Source organism: Neofelis nebulosa, chromosome 16, assembly GCF_028018385.1.
Source record: "Neofelis nebulosa isolate mNeoNeb1 chromosome 16, mNeoNeb1.pri, whole genome shotgun sequence".
Taxonomy (NCBI): domain Eukaryota; kingdom Metazoa; phylum Chordata; class Mammalia; order Carnivora; family Felidae; genus Neofelis; species Neofelis nebulosa.
In genome coordinates, this window is record NC_080797.1 from 10,887,536 (window position 1) to 10,906,136 (window position 18,601).

General features: G+C 51.0%; 1 protein-coding gene across 4 annotated transcripts in view; it reads right to left on the bottom strand.

Annotated features, from left to right (window-relative positions):
- Positions 1-15,108, bottom strand: part of EPN2 (epsin 2) — an 87,730-nt gene extending 72,622 nt beyond the window's left edge. For 2 of the 4 annotated variants that reach the window (XM_058705085.1, XM_058705081.1), the window contains exon 1: positions 14,602-14,755. The gene's annotated coding sequence lies outside the window, so the exon portion shown is untranslated. Of the gene's footprint in view, positions 1-14,601; positions 14,757-15,089 lie in introns of those variants that run through there. The other 2 variants (XM_058705084.1, XM_058705082.1) reach the window with 2 other exon arrangements.
- Between the last annotated feature and the right edge of the window lie 3,493 nt (positions 15,109-18,601).

Consider the following 18,601-nt stretch of genomic DNA (forward strand, 5'->3'; position numbering starts at 1 on the left):
TGTAACAATGAAAAGCAAGCAAACAAAGAAACTCAAGCAACAGGGAAAGAGAAGGAAAAAAGAAAAGAAAACAAAACAAAACAAAAGGCTGGGCCAAAAAGCAAGGTTAGAACCCCAAGGGCAGGCCGCACTAGAGCGGGCCCAAATGATCGACTTTGTGCTGAGCTTCCAGATGGCCAAGGCAAAGATGATTCACGCTGCCCACAAGACAGAAATAGAGCTAATTCACAGAAGAGTTCTTCCTTGTCCTGGGACCTGAGATGAACACCTCTCTGGACCCTCCAAAAGAGGACACACAGCATGATGCGAGAGAGCATCTCGCCCCACAAGGCAGCCCCTGCGACGGGCACCCCACGAGTCAGCAGTTGACTTATTCAAGCCTGTTCGCTAACTCCTTGCTAGAAATAAAATCTAACAGAAATCAATGTCTACATATAAAACATGTTACCAAACCCACTTCATTTTGCACACTGATAACAACATACCTAACCTAACCCCCTGACCTCCGGCACCTGACAACACAAGGGCAGACACTGTTTACTGAGGCATGGAAATAAAGGCAATGACTCACAAAAACACCAAGTCTGCCCCTATAACTCTGGAGTCAAAGTCAAGCATTTCCCTCAATGCCAATGCTAAAAAAAAAAAAAAAAAAAAAAAAAAGGCCATTGCCCACCCTCAGACCCATAGCTGTGGTCTCTCAGGTCTAAGAAGAGGAGGGTGTCTCTCAGATGGCAGCCTCCTAAGCAGGCCTCATGGCCACCGAAAAAAAGCAACAGGCCTGAGTCCCTGACGTGGAGTATGCTTTTCCGTTACATACGATGTACTTCAGTAATAAGTTCTTTTTTTTTTTAATTTTTTTTAATTTTATTTATTTTTGCAACAGAGAGAGACAGAGCATGAGCAGGGGAGGGACAGAGAGAGAGGGAGACACAGAATCGGAAGCAGGCTCCAGGCTCTGAGCTGTCAGCACAGAGCCCGATGCGGGGCTTGAACCCACAGACTGTGAGATCATGACCCGAGCCGAAGTCGGATGCTTAACCGACTGAGCCACCCAGGCGCCCCAATAAGTTCTTTTTAAATGGGTTAAAAATCAACGGATTATGGAAGTAGCCACCCCCCCCACCCCTGTATGACATTTTCTTTTTGATCCATGTATCACATCACCCATTTCAAAGTAAGCACGGACAAGTTAAAGTAGCAACCACTCACAATTGCCAAAGGTGGAAACAACCCAGATGTCCATCAACAGATGAACAGATAGACAAACTGTGGTCTGTCCACACGATGGAATATTATTTAGCCACAAAAAGGAATGACACACGTGACTCCAGGGCTGAACCTGGAAAACACTATACTCTGTGAAAGAAGCCAGACACAGAGGATCACACCCATATGACTCCATGCATATGAAATGCCCAGCACAGGCCGAGCACCCTAGAGAGAGAAAGCAGGTTAGTGGTTTTCAGGGGCTGGGGATGGGAGGGATAGGGAATAACTGCTTAACGGGTACAGGTTTCCTTCTGGGGTGATGAAAAAAGTCTGTAACTACATTGTGGTGATGATTGCACAACAGTGTATATATACTTTTTTTTGAGAGCGACCGGCAGGGAGGAGCGGAGGGAGAGGGAGAATCTTAAGTACACCCAGTACAGAGCTGACATGGGCTCGATCTCATGACCCTGGGATCATGACCTGAGCTAAAATCAAGAGTCGGATGCTCAACTAACTGAGCCATCCACATGCCCCAGTGTAAATATACCTAATGCCACTGAATTTTTTTTTAATTTTTTAATGTTTATTTATTTTTGTGAGAGAAAGAGACAGAGATGAGTTGGGGAGGGGCAGAGAGAGAGGGAGACACCGAATCTGAAGCAGGCTCCAGGCTCCTGAGCTGTCAGCACAGAGCCTGACACGGGGCTCGAACCCACGGACCGTGGGATCATGACCTGAGCTGAAGCCAAACACTTAACCGACTAAGCCACCCAGGCGCCCCTTAATGCCACTGAATTGTTAACACTTTGAAATGGTTACCATGGTAAATTTTGTGTTACATGTATTTTGCAATTAAAAAAATTAATAGCAAAATTCTCGTTGTGCTAATAAAATTCAACCCACATCAAGATTTTGTATAAAGATTATCACCCACAAGTACAGAAAGTCAGCTTCAACTCCAGAGCACACGAAATCAAAATTAGGATGCCTGGTGTTTAGTCTCCACTTAAAAGCAAGCTTCCAGGGGCATCTGGACGGCTCAGTCAGTTAAGCATCCAACTTCAGCTCAGATCATGATCTCGCGGTTCGTGAGTTTGAGCCCTGTGCTGACAGCTTGGAGCCTGGAGCCTGCTTCAGATTCTGTATCTCCCTCTCTCTGCCCCTTCCCTGCTTGCACACACGCATGCGCACTCTCTCTCAAAAACAAAGATTAAAAAAAAAAAAAGATTACAAAAACAAGTTTCCAAAGAGTCTGTATCTGCTAGCGATAGATACCGAAGCACTGATCAATGAAGTAAGTCTGGGATTTGCTTTGAAATGATCGAAGAGGGGGAAAAAAAAAAAAGGAAAGAAAGAATTGAAGAGGGGTAGGGGGAAGGATCCTAGATTAAAACTGCTGAAGCAGGGCGCCTGGGTGGCTCAATCAGTTAAGCGTCCAACTTTGGCTCAACTCATGATCTCACAATTCATGAGTTTGAGCCCCGCGTCCAGGCTCTGAGAGCTCAGAGCCTGGAGCCTGCTCTGGATTCTGTGTCTCCCTCTCTCTCTGCCCCTCTCCTGCTCGTGCTCTGTCTCTCTCTCTCTCTCTCTCTCTCTCTCTCTCAAAAATAAATAAACATTAAAAACGGAAAAAACAACTCCTGAAGCTCAGTGCTGGGAGTTCACTGAACTAGTCTATTTTTCTATGTTTGAAATTCCCCATAATGAAAAGTTTTACTTTGCTTTCAAGCAAGTTCCCCGATACCCTTAATATGCTAGATAATGCTCCGCGCAGGTTAAAGAACTAGATGCCCTTAAGCTGTCAAGTTCTGGGGGCTCTACCCAGTGTCCTCCACCTGAGTCCTACAGCTCAGGGTCACTGTGGAGGCCTGTCCACAAGAGGCCACACAAGGGGCTCCTCAGAAAAGAACCAGAGCCCCAGGTGAGACCGCCAGGCAGCGACACAGAGTCCTCTGACCTGGTCCTTCACACTGTAAACCAATACATCACGCAGGCCTCGAGATGCCTCCCCCAAATTCAGCGAGGGTCTGGAAACAAGGAAACCTTTCACTGAAATGCCTTTAACAGAGCCAGGGGACCCCCTACCACTGCAAACGGAGCTCGCCTCCCAGCCCCAGGGAAGCAGGAGGCTGCCAGGCGCTTCCTAGATGCAACAGGTGGTTAAACTTGCAATCACCTACCCGCTTGTTTCTCCTCCTCCCCCTTGGAGAACCACATGGAGGTGGGAGGCAAGGCCAGCATCCCTACCAGCCTTCCCACTGAATGCTCAGTAGGTAGGAAAGTACACGGCATAGAGCAGAGGCTCAGCTAAATGTTTGCTGTGTGATCCTGACTTCTGATGGACACTACTCTCAAGGTGCATCGTAAAGACTTGCTTCTCACAAATGCCAATCCAAGATATCAAATGGAAGGCACCAGAATGTACCGGTGTTGGGTGCCAGGAAAGGAGAGGACAGGAGGCAAGGAGTTATCGTGCAAATAACGCCCACCTAAAATAGCATCAGAGATGCTCTGGAATGTAGAGGCCTGGGTCAGGGAGAGGGGGGAACGAGGGGAGGGTGGGAGACAAGTGTCTAAGCAGAGAGGGTGGAGCGTGAGGGCAAGGAGGAGGGCATCGAACAGGGAGGTTGGCAAGCCCCACCACCCTGAACAGGAGACACTGCCGTGACGAACTGTGTAGGGTCCTGGGTCTCCAGAGCAGGGCCCAGGCCACGAAGGGAAGTGAGCAGGCGTCACGGGAGGGGTGGGGGCTGCAGAGAACTGGCACACGAAGCCCCATCCAGAGATGGCGCCGACACTGGCACTGACCCACTGTTGCCAGGCAACAGTGCAGGCCCCTGGCTGCCAAGTGTTCTGATTTGTCAATGAAGCTGCAAGTCTGGATTGCTATGTAAGATCTCCTGATTTTCATGTTGGCAACTGCGGTAGACAGAATAATGGCTTCCCAGAGATGTCCACATCCTAATCCCAGTTACACGGCGAAGGGGAATTAAGGCAGCAGATGAGATTAAGGTTTCTGAACAGCTGACCTCAAAATAGGGAAGATCCTGAATTACCCCTGTAACGGCAAGGATCCTTAAAAGTGGCAGTGGGACGCAGAAAAGTCCCTGTCAGAATGATGCGGCATAAAGACACAGCCTAACTGTGGCTGGCTTTGAAGACAGAAGGGGCCACCAATCAAGGGATGAGGGCAGCCTCCAGAAGCCGGAAAACACGAGGAAACAGATCTTCTCCTAAGGCCTCCAGAAAGGAGCACTGCCCTGGCTACACCATGATTTTAGCCCACTGAGACCTGTGTTAGAATTCTAACCTACACAACTGTTGTTTTAAGCCACTGCATTTGTGGTCATTTGTTACAGCAGCCAGAGGAAACTAATAGGGCAACCAACTTTAATTCCTTAAAAAGGCCCAGCACAGCCCAGACAAAATACATCTGTGGGCCGCATGGGGCCTGTGGACCACTCTTGTCTAGTCTAAGAAGAGTTGAGGGCCGGGCCACCTCCTAGGTACCCAGCACAAGAGCCCGGCACGTGATCTCTCGGACATGCATCCCAGGGTGAACTGCTAGGTCCCTTACCTTTATGACCTGGTCATAAAATTCTCCAGGGATTTCTGGAAAATACAGCTGCTGGGGGCACCCAGCTGGCTCGGTCGGTAGAACATGCAACTCTTGCTCCTAGAGTCATGAGTTCAAGCCCCATTTGGGCACACAGCTTATTTACAAAAGAGAAAAAGACAAAGACAGAGCTATTTGACCGTAAAGAGCTCCATTCCCAAAGGACCTGTTAGCCATAGCAGGCACATGGCCCAGACCTCACCCTGGGACCTGGGAGAGTGGCCTAGAGCAGAGGGTGGAAGAGGTGAGAACCCCTCTCAGCCCCGCCTTCTCCTGCAGAAAGAAAGAAGTGGGGGCTTCTCAGCTCCCTGGGGAAGCCTCCAGGCCCTCTCTCCCGGCAACCCACAGGGCGCTCTCTTGCTGTCAGTGACTCCCCTGCACCTACAGCAATGAGATCACTTTGGGGTGTTTTTTTGTTGTTTTTTTTTTTTGAAACAGCAGAGGAACACTTTTCAAATGAGCTCTTTTTAGTTTCCCACGTGCAGAGCAGAGCAGAACTGCTCCAATCAGAGACAGCGTGGAGGACCCAGGGCGCTGCCCACTCGCCACCAAAAGACTGTGTGAAAGCCACAGTCCCGACTCAGAGCGCGCTAAGCAGTCCGCCTGTTCCGCCTCGCGTCCGGCCCTTCCTCCTCCACACCCTCGCTCAGCTCGAGCTCACACCTTCGCCTTCAGCCCTTGGCCCGGCCCTGTTCTCTGGCCCGGAGACCTCTCCTCTGCGTCCCCCAGAGCTCCCCCTCTCCCTGCAAGACGCTACCTCCCTACCCTTTCCCCTGAAGCCTTCAGCCTCACTCTCGGTATCTGACACCACTTTTTACCCTCCCTCCCAGGCTGCCATCACTTATCCTTCCATCAGGAGCCACTCTCTGTGCACCATAAGCTACGTGAGCCCAGGAACTTACACCTCTCCATCCGTGTATTCCCAACCTATAGAGCACAGTACATATGTGCTCAATAAACATTACAGAACTAATTGGACCGCAAACTAATTTCTTTCTGAAAATATAATAAATTATGATGTTGTGATATGCATGAAATGCACCAGGTAAAACCTCTCTTCCAGACATCTTCCACTAAAAGCGAATCTACCTCAGTTAGGTACTCTAAATTACAACTACCTTTAATGGAACTTCTGTGAACAAATGTAGTTTTAAGTTTTACAAGCGGCGTTTGCTGCAGTCATTACAATCAGGGGTGTAGGAAGGAATCTGGCTCGTAGGCTTGAACGGCCAGATAAGAACCCGCCATGCCTGCTCCCTACTCCTGGCTGAAAATCAGGGGGGAGGAACATTGCCAAACAGGTGGGGCACAATCTCTTCTCCGGCCCTCACCCAACTGACACTCTCTGCTGGGCCAGCCCCCTTTTGCAAAGTGGCTCAAGGCAAACCTCAGCAGCCCGGGGGGTGATCTCTCCCTGGCAAGATTCCACCTTACATGCTGCCCCCTCCCTCTTTCCTCAAGTTGGTTCCTCGGTGACTCTACAGTAGCTCAGAGCCCAGCACCTCATATCTCATCACTGCAAAGGCTTCTTGCTCTCCTCGTGCTCCAATTGGCTCCCACCTTCTAATCCCTGACACGCCCAGAGGCTCCCCTGAGCACACAGTTCATCTTGCTGGCCCACACAAACCATGAAAATCATCTGGGGTACTTCTAAAAAAAAAAAGGCTGGCTTTTCCTCCATGGTCTGGGGTGGGGCCCCATCACAGGCATTTTTAAAAAGCTTTCCAGGCCATGTGACCTGCAGGTGCAGCCAAGGGTAAAAACTGCAGGCTCTCAGGGTGTCACATCCACTCTCCCCAGCCAGCACGGAGGCCCCCGGGGCACCTGCCTCTCCCCAAACAGAACCGGACCCCAGGACCTCCCTTCACTCTGACGCGCACCCTCGTGCTGTTGCTGGAACTGTGACCTATCTCGTCTCACCGATCTGCCGGGTCAGGTCCTGCCAGAGGGCCCCACCCCAAACACTTGAGCGCCCTACTGCCCACACCACCAAATCTCAAGGCCGCTGCCCCATCAGAGCCAGTGGCCATCGGGCCACCTCTGTCCTCACTGTTCCTAGCATCCTCCGGGCAGAGCTGTTTCTGTGTACGTGGGGTGCCACGCACACCCCACACGCAGGCCCCAGCCCACGCCCACCCCAAGCTTCGCCCCCTGATGTTCCCTCGACCTGAAAGGCCTTCCCATCTGTCCTCTATACCCGGATACTGGTCCCTGTCCTTTGAGGTCTACCTCAAATCCTACCTTCTCCCTGACGTCTTCCCTGACTCTTCTAGATTTTTCTGCATTCTTGATGTCCTAACAAAGATTCAAAATCACAGCTTAGCAAACCACCAGCTTCTATTGTCTCACAAATATTAACTGACTTCTCGATCGGTGGCAAGACACATCGCATTTCCCCGACGCGCATCATCTTGACAAGAGACCACATGTCGCAGATTTTCCAGGTCGACGGTGACCTCAAATATTCTGCCCTAATGTCACAGAATGGTCCTCGGTTTGATCCTCATGTTTTTGCATCAGCTGAACTGCCTCTCATGAAGTGGCATAAAAGTTATTCCCCTCATCATGTGTTTCCCAAACGTTGGGATCCCAGGTACAGTCATTATACCCCAGGACAGCACTGGATATCACCAGGCACTCGCGGAGAAGTCACTTTCAAGTAAATATGTGATTTTTTAGCCTGTCAGTATTCCTCCACTGCTATGACTTTTCTGGGGAGTGAGGAAGGACGGGCCCGGGGGCGGACTCTGCAGAACCAACTTCCAGCTCTGATGATTTATTCACCTCGGCCTGAAAGCGTTTACAGAACAACAAATTTGAGTCCAAACCTCCAGGGCCTCCCAAGAGTGCAGGGCAGGTACTGACACATAGCTGTTTACCACTCCTTGGCTTGGGAGCTGCAGGCAATTTTTAAACCTTGGGAAAGTGATCACACCCCAACCTCCACATACACTGTTAAGACCAGAAAAATGACCCATTTGCTACAAGTCATATGTTAATTGCCTACTGAGGAAGGAGACACTTTATATTTTTATTTACATAACTGTTTAAGACTAACAAGTTCCTCTGCGTGAATTTGATCACGTTTTAACAACAGCATTAACCAGAGGATTTTTTTTTTTGAGTCCTTAATTCTCATGTGTCATGTTTACAGAACCAGTGTGCAGAGCTTCAGGATTACAGAGTAAAAAAGAAATGAGCCCTTTCCTCAGAGCAATTTGGGCAATTATTTTAACACAGTTTTGCAAACACAAAAACCTTTACCAGCCCACACAGACTTCCTCCCAGCCAACCCAGCTGGGGTCCTCCCAGGCCCCCGCTGTAAGCATCCAGGCAGATGTACGTCTTAGAATTTACTTCTGTGGCCCTGGACAGGGAGGTGAGGTCTTGCCACAAAAACAGCTTCATGAGGCTCCAAAACCAGACAGGTATGGGACTGGGTGGGTACACAGAACCAGCCTGACCCCCCCCCCCCCCCCCCCCCGCCCCGAGCTGGTCTACTCATCTGTGAAATGTGTACTTCCCAGGGTTGCTACGAGGGTTTAGCAAAGCAATGGGAGCACCTGGCACGGCTACAGAGTGAGGCAGTGAAAATAATGTGGTTTTGAATCTGACACAGGTGGCAGCAAAAACTAGGTGGGGTACTTACTGGCTGTGTGGCCTGGGGCAGGGTGCTGAACCCCTCTGAGCCTTAGTTTTTGCATATGCAAAAAAGGGAAATAGTGACAGGCCTTGGAGAAACAGAATGAAATTAAATATTGTGCGTAGATGGGGTAGCATAGGGCCTGGCACACAGGAGACATCAGAAAACCATCAGGGCTCTCTCTCTCTCTCTCATACACACACACTCACATAGACCATGTTTGGTTTTGATGGACAAGACGATAATTACTACTGGTGGAAAATGAATTTTTCCCCCCAAACCCTAAACACCAAAGAATATTAAATCAATCTGAACCATGGGGAAGGAGGAGGAGTGACTTCCATTAACACCAGTGGCCATCCCTAATGGCCCCGTGGGAGTCTGTCTGGTGCCCTGCCCTTTCTCAGCTGCATTTCTAAAAAGCCTTGACAGTGAACATCTTGTTTGATGTGTGGTAATGATGAACCGGCTTTTCTAACAGAATCCTAGATTTAGCGCCTCTTTGAAGGGCACTGATGTCTTACATTCCCTTCATTAAGGAAAACACCCCAACTAACTCCCATAGTGATGATGCCTGTGACCACGGTCCAAGTTATCATCACATAAGAACGAAGCGAAAACATCTGACACACCAAAGTCCCTTCCCAAGTGTCATTGCCATCACCTTCCGAGCAATCCAGAAGCATTTCAGAGGCAGAAAACCACTGCTGTGTATGAGCGCCCTCAGCACAGTCGCCCAGTGCTGACACCTTCACACGCCTTCTTTATTCGGTCCTCTGGGCCAGGGTTCCCGAACCTGGTTCCTGGACCAGGCGCATCAGGGACACCTGGAAACTGGCTGAAAACGCACCGTCTCAGGCCTCACCTCAGACCTACTGACTCAGACACTCTGGGGCGGAGCCCGGCAACGTGTCTAATGGGCCACGGGGTGATGCCAATGCACGCTTGGAGTCTGAGAAGCACTAGTCTGTTCTGCAAGGTGGTTACTATTAGCCCACTTCAGAGATACAGAAGATGAAGCTCCGTGAGTACAGCGCTCAACGCTACCCAGCCAGGAGACCAATTTGTACCCACGTCTGATTCCACAGCTATTTCTCACACGGACTTTGTAGCCAAACCGTCTGGACCATGCGGTGCTCTCAGCTACTGAGCCACCAGGATGCGACGATGACATTAGCTTAAGAGGGGTGGGAAAGAGGAAGGATGGAGCCTGCACTCAGAACTGATTAATTATAGATGGTTTTAAACCCACATCATGCATCAGCCCTAGATGGTCGGCCATCCCTCAGGACGAGCCTGCTTCTCCCTGCTCCATTTATCAGCGGGGTTGCCACGAAGGGAAGGCGGAGGGAGGGGAGTCCTCTGCACAGCCCTCTGTGCACCCACTTCCTGGCACTGCTTTGAACAGAAAGAGAAGTTACCTGTTCTGTCTCCAGAACGCTTGAGAGTGCAGCCTTGACACCCACAGGAAGGCTTTTCTGGGCCCAGGCACAAAGCAGGTTCCAGTACCTGGGGATGCTGGGAATGAGTCACCACAAAGAATCCGATGCATGGACACAGAACATTTTAACAATGTTGCAGATCTGGTTCAAAGGAGGCAAGCCCTTTTCTTTTCTTTTTTCTTTTCTTTTCTTTTCTTTTCTTTCTTTCTCTATTTCTTTCTCTATTTCTTTCTTTTTTTTTTTTAATTTTTTTTTCAACGTTTTTTATTTATTTTTGGGACAGAGAGACAGAGCATGAACGGGGGAGGGTCAGAGAGAGAGGGAGACACAGAATCGGAAACAGGCTCCAGGCTCCGAGCCATCAGCCCAGAGCCTGACGCGGGGCTCGAACTCACGGACCGCGAGATCGTGACCTGGCTGAAGTCGGACGCTTAACCGACTGCGCCACCCAGGCGCCCTCTTTTTTTTTAATCTAACCCTAAATCTAGCGTCCGTCAGTTCAATTGGTTCATTAAACTCTTGACATTCAACTTACAGTGGTTTCATTGATCCTAAGGTCAGGGAAAAGAAATCTCATTCACAATTTCCAACTTTCTACAGAAACTCGGTGGTGATTTTCAGATCACAGGTTTATCCTCTATAATAAATTAAATGAGCACACATAACACTGAGGGGCTTTATACAGGAGCTGGTGGAGTACGAGGCACCCAGGTTTGGGAATCACACAGACCCTGGTTTGGCTGCTGGCTGTGTGAATTCCTTATAGGTTACCTAACATCTCTGGGCCTCCATTCTTCCACTCACAGACGGGTGGTGATCCCTGTGTCATAGGTCGATGTGAAGACAAAATGAAATGACATTTAAAAAAAAAAAAAAAAAAAGTCTGCTGAAACAACGTTGCATTTCAAGACATGAAAAACTTAACCATCTGACAGTACAATTGATGGAACCAAACAAGTCCATAGACGGACGGGACACACTCACTCAACGGCACGTACACTTATTTCACTGTATCTGTTTTCCCAAGTTTCTATTTTTAGACCCCTTCAGACCAAGGAAAATACCATTGACGAAGTTATCAGAAAGCTTGTCAATGTTCCAAAACTCAACGGATGGCCATAGTCGTTTCACAAGGCCAAACAAAATGTGCTCTCTCCCACCCTCGACGACCTTAGTGACATCACTCAGTCCCTTGCCAACTTGCAGGAAGGCTTCATACAAGTCTCTTCGTCTCTCTGAGACTTGGTTTCTCCAGTGAGGTAAAAGGCATAACAATATTTTGGAACCCCAACAAACCCGCTGGAATCCCAGCCCCATCACTTAGTGGCTGTGTGGCCTTGAGCACATGACTTGAGCACCTGGGTCTCGGTTCTCACAACTGCAGGTGGGGGGTGACACGCAAGTGGCTGAACATGCCCATGTGCCATGTGACGTGACACACCCATATGACAGATGACTTCGGGACCAACAGTAGTGGTTTTTGTAAGAGCAAAGGCGAAATAGTGGAGCCTGTAGCAGGGGACCAATCAAAGTTTGTTCCCCTGCCCCCAGGACTCATTCACATCCTAGACCTGTTCTGAGCACCTACCATGTGTCAGAGCCTGAGCTGGGTACTGGAGAAGTAAGCAAAGACAGGGAGGGCGGTCGCTGGCCTCAAAGATGTCACAGTGCCGCAAAAGCCCGATACTGAGACAACGTGACTAAGTGCCCCAAAAGGCTGTTGGGGGTGGTGAGGCTTGAAGAGAAGGGTTTGAGGGACCCAAACACTGGTGGAGGTGGCCGGCAAAGGCCTGACAGAAGCGGGCTGTTTAAACTGAACACATGAATAGAAAGCGCAGCAGACAAACAGGGGAGGAGAACTAGAAAATTCCTCATATCCTCCCCAACTTCAAGTTCCCCAAATGCAAGCCCTGTCATTTCTCCAAGGCTCAGGGTCACCAGGTACTCATGCCATAAAGCGACGACCACCGCAGTCATCCAGGCCCCATCGCTCTGACAGGAAGGTTCTGGGGAACAACAGTAAGACCAACTGCCAAGAAGCTGTAACAACTTTAATGTGCTTCCCAAGAGGATGAAAAGGACAATTCCTGCATGAAAATTTCTTGGCACTTTAGTCCACAAAGAACTGGAAGTTGCCCTCTTCCTAATGAAATCTTCAAAAAGAAATGAATAAAAAGCCCACTCTTCAAGTTCAGCAAGAGCCCAGCCATTACAACAAATCAAAGCCCTAAAAACACATCTACTTTTGCAGGACTCCTATCAGAATGCCAAGTCTCAGGCAATCCACACCTTATCATGGAAGGCAGTTACATGAAGAGGCATCCACTGTATTTCTTTTTTTTTTTTTTTAAACTACTCATGTCCCAAGTAATTTTTTTTTTAATTTTTTTTTTTAACGTTTATTTATTTTTGAGACAGAGAGAGACTGAGCACGAATGGGGGAGGGTCAGAGAGAGGGAGACACAGAATCCGAAACAGGCTCCAGGCTCTGAGCTGTCAGCACAGAGCCTGACGCGGGGCTCGAACTCACCGACCGAGAGATCATGACCTGAGCCGAAGTCGGCCGCTTAACCGACTGAGCCACCCAGGCGCCCCGGCATCCACTGTATTTCTACAAAGCCTTTTTTACAAGGGATGGGTCATTTCTAAGGCTGCATGTACCAAACGAAGCATCCTCATTTGAAAGTTTTACCTTTCTTCACACGCACCACGGTGTTTGGTACAGCACATCTTGCTGGGAGAAGAGTTCTCCACCGAACTCCCCATCTGCCAGACTCAAGGCTCAAGGAGGCAAAAAGCCTGTGGAAACCAGGAGAGATCAGTACATCCCACAGGACAATCCAAACTTGCTCCTGTTCCAGGACCTCGTGGGAAACGATCTGCACTCTACCCAACTCTACTAGCCGGTATCTCATTCGGCGCTTACAAAAGAAAAGCCCAGTGCGGCGGGTAACATGACTAACCGAATATGAGAACTAAAGAAACTAGTAAGCTTTAAAATATGAAAGGGAAAATACAAGATACATAAAAGATCAGATCTTGATGGCTTCCCCAACACCATCACTTACCCCAAATACACTCACTGGCACAAGAACAATTCGGAAACAAACTGTAGTCCCTCCTGATGTTCATTTAAATACAGACGAAAACTTAATTATCAGCGCAAACTCAATCACTGCTGTGCAGGACTCAGTATCTGCTATTGCCAGCACCTATCATCTGGTATCTAGAGCTACAAGATGTACGTGTTTTCGGCCAAATCTTCATTATCTTACGTAATTGGGGTGGGGGGGGGAGAGTAATTAAAATTCACCTTTTTCTATCCCTTTAACCTCCTGTTGCAATCTCTTCTTTCACAGGGCATTTTCTGGAGGTGGAAAGCAAGAACTCATACTTCACATCTTTTCCTGCCTGTTGTCTCGTGTGAATGTTAAAAATAAAAGGGGGAGGGGGAGGGGGATAATATCCTGAACATCTCTCTAAAAAAAAAAAAAAAAAAAAAAAAAAAATTCTAAAATGTCCTGGAAAGCAAGCCCCGGAGACCAACCTTCTAGTTCTGGCGGTGACACGGTACCAGTGCATGACCTTGAGCAAATCACTACATCTCTGGACCTCAGTTTCCCCCATCTGAACCCCAATGATGGGTCAGGCCCCGTCCTCTCTTAAAGCACAGATTTCAGATGCATCCCCAGGACGAAACAGCGAAGGGACCCCCGGCCGATGTCCCAGGGCGGAGGAATGGGCTTTCACAGGCCCCTTCTGGGGTTTCAGGGGACAACAAGCTGTCCCCACTCTCCCCCGCCCCCCCGCAAAGCCACTGGGCCAACTTCAGGTCGCAAACAAAAACCTGTTGGCACAGACTCCTCTAGGAAGGGCCAGCCTCTCCGAACACGCTCTGCTCAGGGGGAGCCGCCCCACGGGCAGAGAGAGGGTCTCCTTGAAGAGGCCGGCCCCCACGCACCCATAAACCCACCCGGATCAGCCGAACGGGACCGCCGGGCGGGGTCTCTGCCATCCCACGCGGAACAAAAGGCAGCTGGAGCCCGGCTCTGCCGCCCCCGTCCCCGCTGTGCTGTGGGGGTCGGGGGTGGGGAGGGAGAACCTGGTCCCTGGGGAGGGAAAGGGGCCCCACTCCAGCCCGAAGGAGAGGGGCGACGGGATAGGATCCCGGACAGCGGGGACCCCTCCCCCGATTCCTGGAGGAAACGGGGGGCTGGGCTGTGCACGGGGGCGGGAGGGAGGAAAGGGGTGCCTGGCCCGAGGTGGGGAGGAAAGTGATCTGGGGAGGAGGGGCGGGGTGGTTCCAAGCCGAAAGGCAAGAGGATGGGGGCCCGGAGAGGGCTCCCAGATCTGGGGTGGGAGTAAGAGGAGCCTCAGACTCAGAGAATATAAAAGCAAAAGCTCCCCGATAGGGAAACGGGGTGGGGGGAGGGGGGGGGGTCTTTGCAGCGGAAAGAGGGATCCAGGTGGGGAGGGGGGCCATGCCCCAGCCCGTGGGGACGGGCCTGGCTGGAAAGAAAAGGGTCCCACGCGAGGCAGGGACCCAGCTGGGGCAGCTGGGGTGCATGCTCTGGGGGGCGGGCTGGAGGGGAGCCGCTCTGCCAGGGCGTCCGCGCCCTAGGGAGGGGAGGGTCCGCGCCCTGGGGCCCCGCTCCCGCCCCGCGAGGCGCGTGGGCCCCGCTCACCTCCGCTCCTCCGAGCCCGCCCGGGTGCGCGGCTGCGGCCGCCGCCAGCGCTGAGGAGGCGGGAGCGACCGGAGCCTGCGGAGCCTCCGCCGCAGCCGCCGCCGCGTCTAGCTCCGTTTGACACCCACACACCAGCCAACATGGCGGCCGGGAGGGGGCGCGCCGGCTGCGTGCGCGCGCCCGCCGGCCCCGCCCCGAGGCCCCGCCCCCGCCCCGAGGCCCCGCCTCCGCAACCTCCCCCCCTCCCCCCCCCCCCCCCCAAGACCCGCGACCCCTAGCGGAACGCCCGGCCCTCCTGCAGCGCCCGGGGCTTATGCCCGAATCCCCCAGACCTCCCCCCAAGTCCCACACACGCGTCTCGACGACCCCCCCAACCGCCTACAAGCCCTGGCGAACTCATACCCGAACCCACGCGCTCGGCAACCTTCCCTGAGATCCCCACCCCCCCACCCAGTCCCCCCACACCCCATACTCCACAAGCATCTCACCAGCCTCAGGCACGCACCCCGAGCCCTCATCGGACGTGAAATTCCGTTCTTGCCCTCGCAGTATGCACTTGAAAACATTGTTCCTATAGGGGCTTCTCTCAGGAGGTGGAGCCTGGAGGGTGCCAGGGGCTACTGGGGCACCGGTCACTTTCGGTTTCTTGAGCTTGGTGCTAGGGTCACAAGTGCGTTCACTTTGTGAAAATTTACCGATGTACACGTTAGACGTGTGCACTTTTCCGTATGTGTGTTAATACTTCAATAAAACACACTCAAAAATCATTCCGAGAGAGGGGTGCATCGCCTTGGCTAGACTGCCAAAGGGATCTATCTAGAAGGTGGATCCCTTGGCTCACCGTCATCCTCACATGAGGAATTCACAGACGCACCCCTTCACACGGCCTGGAACTCTCAAAAGAGCAGCCGGAACCGCTCCTTCCATGTGGTTCAACCAGTGCCCATGAGGCACCTGCTATGTGCCAAGCTCTGTGCAAGGCTCAAAGGGAGACAAAGACAAAGCTGGAGAAGAGGCAGACCCTGCAGAGGTTCCTGGGACCTCACAGCATTAACCTACTCCAGACAGGGTGGGGTGAGCAGAAACCCCTCACCGCGGAGTATGGGGTATGGTTCAGGGTTTGCTGGGTTGTGGACAGCACCATCCCTGTTCCCAGGTGGCCCAGGTGACATCAACACTATGCCAAGCTCCGTTTTCAGGGTCCCATTCTGCTCTCCTAAGATACCTTAGGCAAAAGTCACTGCACTTCTTTGAGCCTTATATTCCTCCTCCCTATGAAGAAACCGGGTGGATAAAGACATCCCTTCTGTTCTTACAAGTTGGGATCTAGACTTCCCTTCTCAGGGAAAATAGAAGAGAGAAAGGAAAGGGGAAAAGAGAGACTGAAAGAGAAGGAAGGAAAGAAAAGATAGGGGAGGGAGGGAGGAGAGGGAGAGGGGAGGAGAGCAACAAGGAAGACGGAGAGAGAAACTAACACATTGTTGGTAAACCCACCCGGTCATTTTTCCTTTGAAAAGTCCAACACTGGTAATTCTAGATGCTAGAAACTCCTCCCCATGGTTTGCAGCCCCCTCCCACTGCTCAGTGTCCCTCCTGCACCAGGAGAGTGAATTAAACCTTGTGGCAGGAACCTGAGCTCCCTGTTTTGAACTTGGCCCACTCCCCCTCCTGGAGAGGGTCCTCAACCAGTTCAACACTCCCGTAAACTGCAGCTCGCTCTTGGCGGGGCCTTCCTGGGCCTTGTGGGAGAGCAGAGCTTTACATGAATCATGGCCCCTGCCCTCAAAGAACTTAATCCATTAGAATATTTGAGGTCAAAATGGAGGTAAAGTTCATTTTCACTAGGATTTGCAACCTCAGATGAATTATGCCAATACACTGTGGGTGCTCAGTGCAGGCTGGAGTGCGTTAGATTGTCTGAACCAGTGCTGCCCGAGAGAACTTTCTGCAATGATCGAAATGTTCTCTAACTGTGCCATCCACATGTAAGCACGTGAGATGCAGTTAGTGTGAGCAAGGAGCTGAGTTTTTAAGACCTTATTTAACTTTAATTACTGAATTTATTTACTTATTTTAATTAATGAATTTAAACAGCCGCATGTGGCTGGATGCTACCACGTTGAACAGCGCTGGCCTGAAACCTCACCAGAGCCTCACAGGTGAGCGGTCTTACTGTCCACATTTTACAGACAAGAATCAGAGGTTTGGAGAGATGCCAGGGCTTGGTCATCCAGGCCAGTTTTTCTGCACATGGGACCCATTCCCTTCCCCACCCGACTAGCGTGTCGCCACAGAGATAAGACGCAAGTTTTGGAAAGAGAAATTGATACAGACAGAAAGATCACGATGGGGCACCTGGCTGGCTCAGTCAGAGAAGCCTGCAACTCTTGATCTCGGAGTCCTGAGTTCGAGTGCCACGTTGGGTGCAGAGATTATTTAGATAAACAAACAAACAAACTTAAAAAAAAAAAAAAAAAGATACGATGAGCTAAGTACAGCCCAGAAAGTAAGTTGGAGATTGAGCCAGGCTGGGGGGTGGGGGAGGGCCTCCTGAGGCCCCAAACCCCACCCATGTGCAGGGTCAGAGGGGACATTCCTGCATTCCTCCAAGTGATTTCTCCTTCCTGCACTGCTTTGAAATATAGCACCTTCTTTCATGGTCCCTCTCTCAATTCACCCTCACGATGAACACTTAAGGTCAGCAGTCCTATCCCCATTTTGCAGATGAGGAAACAGAGGCAGCACACAGCAGTGCTGGGATTCACACCCACGCTCTGGTCCAGAGCACGTAAGCAGTCTTGCAGAGGAGGCTGAAGGATAAGCCAGACCCTGTGCCCACGCCCAAAGCAGTCCCAGGGCACAGGGCTGGCGAAGACATCTTCATCAGCCCTTCCTAGTGTAGCCGGGGCTCAGGGGTACAAGAGCACCTGACTCCAGGGGTCCCAAACAGACCAGGTTCCGCCGCTCACTGCTGACAAAATCCAAAGGCAGAGAGAGAGAAGCAGAGGTGAAATCAGCCCCGGGGAAGAGAGTGGACTCAAAGACAGTCTCCAAAGACAGTCTCCAAAGTGCTGAAAATACTTCCAGGTTTACATTAGGCAAATATAGGACAGAGATCGGTGGGGACCTGCAGGTGGGCGGTAAAGGTCAGGCCCATGGTCACCTTGGAGTCAGTCACCTGCGGGCGGGGTCTGGCTGGCTCAGGTCAGTCCTTATTGCTTGAGGGGGTAGTTTTGGTTCCTCAGGGGATGCTTTGCCCGAAGGGCTTTTTGCCTAAATTAAGAGATAAGCCAGGGGCGCCTGGGTGGCTCATGGGTTAAGCGTCCGACTTCGGCTCAGGTCATGATCTCACGGTCCTTGAGTTCGAGCCCCGCGTCAGGCTCTGTGCTGACAGCTCAGAGCCTGGAGCCTGTTTCAGATTCTGTGTCTCCCTCTCTCTCTGCTCCTCCCCTGTTCATGCTCTGTCTCTCTCTGTCTCAAAAATAAATAAACGTTAAAAAAAAAATTAAAAAAAAAAAAGAGATAAGCCAGAAAGAACTTAATCCATTAGAATATTTGAAGTCAAAATGGAGGTAAAGTCCACTTTCACTAGGATTTGGAAGGTGGTTCCAGATGCATAATGAGGCGGTGACTGGGGCTGGTCTGAGTGGTGTTTCAGAAGCACAAACAGATGGCTGTGCAGAGCAGGCAGGGATGTCTTGGGTTAAGGAAGGTGGGCATGCTGAGTGAAAAGAATCACCTAGGGGCGCCTGGGTGGCTCAGTCCGTTGAGCGCTGAGCGTTGAGCGTCTGACCCCGGCTCAGGTCATGATCTCCCAGTCTGTGAGTTCGAGCCCCACGTCGGGCTCTGTGCTGACAGCTTAGAGCCTGGAGCCTGTTTCGGATTCTGTGTGTGTCTCTCTCTCTGCCCCTCTCCCGCACATGCTCTGTCTCTCTCTCTCTGTCAAAAATAAAATTTTAAAAAATTTAAAAATTTTTTAAAAATTAAAAAAAAAAAAAAA